Genomic DNA, 5,251 nt, shown 5'->3' on the forward strand with positions numbered 1-5,251 from the left:
GGAGCAGCCTGAGAGCCAAACATAACATGGCTATAATATTGTTTTACTCATGTTACAGATGAGTAACTCTAGATATCGAGTAGTTAAAAACTTGCCCAAAGTCAAACAGGAAGCCTGATATTGAGTTGCTGAAAGACCCTGGTTCTGCAAATAAACTTCTAGTCCACTAGCTTTTCACCAATTGAGTTAGAAATTAGAAGTCCACTTATCTATGGATCCATTGACTTAAGCCAAAAATAAAAAGTTCTTTCTTATACGATGTCCTAAATATCAGAATTTCCTTATATCTGGAGTGGTGTTTCTTTGCCCCTCTTTTAATTTATTTTCAATTTTTATGCATTCTTTACCTTTTGCATAGATTTTTTCCCCTGTGATTTAAGATAGTGCATGCTGAGTTTAAGCCACAATCAGGTCAGGTATTCTTGGTCCACATTGACTTTTTATAAGCAACAGAAAACACTTTAAAGCACTTACTGGGTTCCAGAGTCCAAGATTTTTAACTTTTCAGGGAAGAGTTGATCTGCTTTGATCTCCTTTGATCTGCTGCTGAGTCTGGGATATAAAAGATGGTCACCATCTCTGGGAAATACACTTAGGTGAATTCATACTTGAAGTTTATAAAGATCCTTGCCACTTTGAGGCTTAAATTTCTCCTGAAAGATCCCCCTCTCGGCTTTGCTAATTTCTCTCTCCTTGGTTGGTCCAAGGAATGTTATCAACCACCCTAGAGCTTTCAGACCTCCCAGTTCTCTGCAGAATGAGAGTTTGATACTTTAAAAGTAGAACCTGCTAATCAAACGGTCTGACACACAGAAAGGCAGCATGGTATTTTTTTTTTTTCCTATTTTTTCCTAGAAGGAAAAGAAGAGAGCAAGATTAAAGTGCTATGAATATTAATGCCCATAGGAGCTCACCTGTGAAATGACCTTGCACATGGGATGCTCTCTAGTTTGCAAGGCAAGTGGGAAAAGTGAGAAACTGGGGTAAGTCAAAACAGCAGAGAGAGAGAGAAAGAGGACACTGGAAAACAAGAGGATGAAAATTTGATAAGAAGGGAAAAACAACTAGAAAAAAGAGAAGAAAAGCAGAAGGTAGACAGCAAGTGGAGTGGAGAGGAATGAGACATATGGAGAAGGTACACTGATTTTCATATTTCAAACATCTGAACAGGTTGCACTTCATGAGTGGGTGTGTATATATGTAAAATATCATTACACCATTGTTGATACCTTCTTCTATGTGGATATATGCCATTATCATTACATCAGCAGCTAGACTTCATCTCAAAGTTTTGGAATATACTGTGAGATTAATTCTATTCATCCTCGACCACAACTCTGAAACAGATCTGCCAACTTCTTTTTCACTGGGGGAAACTGAGGTGGTGGAAACAATGGCTCACCCTGGGTCACACAGGTGAGGTATCTTAGTCCTGGCAATCAAAGTGATGCCTATCCTGTCGTTCCAGGGGGGACTGCCTGGAGGGAAAAGCCACTTGACCTTGGCATTTTAATAAATATGCCCCAGGAGTCACACTTGAAAGAAAAAAATCCAAAAGTACACAGAATAGGTAACTGGACATGCAGAACAATCCTGCCCATTCTTGGACTTCAGGGTGGTGTTCTAACCATTGGAATTTGCAACCTTTTCTAGACCCTTCCTAGGGACCCCTCCACAATCTTTACCCTGGGCTGCCTGGCTCTCCTTGTTGATTGTGGTTGCTTACCAGGTTACATTGCATTCCATCGCATACATACAGCAAGAAAGAAGCATATGTTTTCTGCTCCCTTTCTTTGCAGATCAATTTCAAAGTCTCCCCGCACCCCCAGCCCGGAGTGTATTGCTGGTGTCTTTGTTGCCAGCCTCTGCTGGCCCCAGCCTGCTCCTTTCTCCCACCCCTGCGATCTGCTGCTCTTTTCATTCTTTTTTTTTTTTTTTTTTTACCATTGCAAACACTGATTTATTAAATAATAAAGTAGAAGTCCATGCTTTATAAGTCAGAATTAAATTTCTCACAGAGAAATTAAGAAAAAATATTTCCTATCATAGATAGTTATTAATAACCTATAAGTCTTCAAACCAGTATTTCATTAAAGAAATTAAGTGGAAGTTGAATTTACAGATGATGCCTGTGCTTTGGCCATTCTTCGAACCAGGGCTTCTTGTCTTTTTCTCTGAATTTCTTCAGGAGAGTACTTCCTATTTTTCTCATCTTCCTCTTTTGAAGATTGTTTCAAAGATTCAGAAATTTTTACCAAAGACTTTTGCTGATCAGCTTCCCCAAGTAATGAGCTGACAGTTTTCTTTTTCTCAAAACCCTGTATAATTTTGGTGACGGTCAAACTTCTTTCTACACAATTTTGATTAAGCTGAGAAAGAATCTGAGGATTTTTTGTCTTTGTAAAAGTATACTTGGAAAATCTAACTGCTTTGTTAAGCTCACTTTGTGCTTCATCTGTTTGGGGCCTATGGGAAGGTTGCTGAGTATTCAGTTTCTTATTAGTAGCAATTACTGTGCTCATTTGATTTGAACTCACATTCAGACTTGAACTTCCTATAAAAACTGATCTGGAACTGTGTGCTTGTATTGGAACATCACTGTTATTCACATGCAGATTATTCATCTGACAATTTGAGTTCTTAGAGTACATAGTCAAGTTTGTTGTAGTACCCAAAAAATCTGGAGAATTTCTACTCATTTCCCTTTTCTCCATCTTCACTGATTTATTTATTTGTGTTCTATCTGTCAAGGAAGATGCCTGTACCGTAATGCTGCCCAGATTCAAATGATTCGATTGTGCCAACTGACTTCCTTGTTTAGATATAGTAGACATATTTTTGGCTCCATGTTTGGAACTATTATTGATCTCAAGGATACTTTCTGATGTTTTGCTGTCCTTTAAAATGTCCTGTTGCTGAGTTAGTCTTTCAGTGTCATCACATGCTTGATATAACAAATCATCATCTACATCATCTGCTTCCCAAGAAGTCTCTAATTGATGACATGCTTTAATAATTTCATTGGCAAGCGATGGATCATTCCAATCATCAAAAAAAGAACCTAACTTTGATGCACTAGTCTGATCTGTTTTATTAACAATTGTTTCACGGTCCAAAGTTGAAGTGTCAAAAGGATCAATATTAACAGGTGCTTTGAAAGACTGATCAAAAATGAGCTTATTTTTTTGTTCACTAGAAAGTTTTGTGTTCAAAGCAGACTTCTTTTCAGAAGTATTTACATTAGAAGTAAAGTTCATAGGGATATCTTCTTTTACTTTTGTCAGATTAGATGCAACTGTACAATCTTGAGTTTTGTCTTGAATAACAGTTTTACTGAATGATTTCCCAAATTTCATTTTATTTCCAGTGGATGATAACTGGCTTGACTTATCATTTGGATTTGACAAAAATCTGTATTTTCCAGTATCTATTGGTTCTCTGTTATGTTTTTTTGCAGGAAGATCTTGTAATATTTTTGAATCTCCTAACTTGGCATCTAGACTTTTATTTGTTCTTGATATACTTTCATCATTTTTACTAATAAAGGTACAAATTCCCTTATGATCAGTAATCTGGGCAGTTCTAGAGGGGAAAAGTTCAAGCATTTCAACATTTTGCATAACAAAAGTTTCATTACTTAGCACTCTTTCCCAATCATCCTCAAAATCACTGGTAGTAAATGTACCAATGTGCTTACTAGAAGCTTCTGGCTCTTTATTATAGGGAGTCACACATGATTTTGTCATTATGGGAGGATCTACTCGTGGATAAAGTAAATCTGGGATTTTACTTGGCAGTTCTTCAGTGACCACAGTACCATTAGTAATGATTTTCTCCTTTTTCAAAGCATTTTTGCTAGTGTTCAGAGAAGCGTCTGACAGATCTTGGCTTAACCGTCCACTGCAGTTCTGGGTAGAACCATCAAAAATGGCATTAAAGGCTGCTTCAGCATTTTGGTCAAATGGCTTCTGACTGCTGTTTTGATCATTTGCCACAGATATCCTGGTGTTTCCTTTCATTGGTGTCTTTATCATAGCATTATCTATTTTTGGAACCATATCATGTAATGGATGCATCTGCACACAATCATTATAATTATGTAAAGCCTCTGTTTCTGAAATTGCCTGGATAAAATCATGATTCCTCTTGTTTTGCTCTTTAATCACATCTAGCTCTTCCATATTTTTATCAAATTGTTTAGCCAATTTCATAAGTTCTCTTTCTCGATTTTGTGTTTTTAACCTGAGGAGCAATACGATTAACAATGTCCGAAATCTCATCACTACCTGTTGTATAAATCTGTTTTCTTTTTCCTTTACCTAACTGTTTTGTCATTGGAGAATTCTGATCCCAAAAGATATCATTCTGTCCATCTGGATCATTTGGAGAACTGAAGGTACATGATAACAAATCCATTTTCGGCACTCTCCTTGGTGTTTCATACCTTTCCTCGGGGTTACTGTTAATGCCCGAAGCGACTGCTGGACGCTGCTCTTGCTGCCACGTCGGCCCGGGAGGGCCCTCCCCGGCCACGCGGAGAACCGAGCGGCGGGCCGACCTCAGCCGCCTGCTCCCTGGCTCGACCACCGAGCTGCATTCCTCGCTCGCCGCCGTTGTGCGCGGCGTGTTCTTCGGGGCAGAGCTGTCCCCATATTTTCTTCGCCGACTCATTCCTACGACCCCCTCCCCACTCCACCAGACGTTTCTTTCACATTTTGCCTCTTTTCATTCTTTATTTGCAGTCCCCAGTCCGCTTCTTCCCCACCATGCCTCTGTGGCCTTGCCTCTCTTTTAAGTCCAGGTTGGAATCTTTTCATCAAGTAGCCTCAGCCACAAAGGACGCCTATTACCACCCCTCTCGTGGCTTAGATTTACAGCCCTTGTCAGGCCTTGATGCCATGGCCTCTGACAGCCCCTGCCTCTCCAAACGCCAGATTCATTGCTGTTCCTAAGGTCCTTTAAGATTTTAAAGCCGTCTATAAATTTAGTTTCCTTTCTGCTTTAACCTTTCTTTAGACCTTCCCATTGTCTGATAGGATGTCCCAGGTGTTGATTTGCGACTGCACTTTAGGGCAGTGGAGGAGGAGGGATTGGTTCGAAGGGATGGAGGGGGAAATGGGGAAACCTAGAGATGAATTTAGATTTCCATCAGCTCCAGCTATTCTTCAGGGTTTGATAGGGATTGACATTTTCCCTTTAAAGCTGTGATTTGCTGAGGACTTGCGGTGGCTTTTCATTCAAATAGCATCTG

The 5,251-nt window shown here is 39.5% G+C and overlaps 1 pseudogene across 1 annotated transcript; it reads right to left on the reverse strand.

The window, feature by feature from the left end:
• Window positions 1-1,940: 1,940 nt before the first annotated feature.
• Window positions 1,941-4,713, reverse strand: LOC306658690 (ewing's tumor-associated antigen 1-like; annotated as a pseudogene). Its single transcript has one exon. The product of its transcript is annotated as an ewing's tumor-associated antigen 1-like (transcript).
• Between the last annotated feature and the right edge of the window lie 538 nt (window positions 4,714-5,251).

The sequence above is a fragment of the Sciurus vulgaris genome (assembly GCF_902686455.1).
Source record: "Sciurus vulgaris genome assembly, chromosome: 4".
NCBI classification, from domain to species: Eukaryota; Metazoa; Chordata; class Mammalia; order Rodentia; family Sciuridae; genus Sciurus; species Sciurus vulgaris.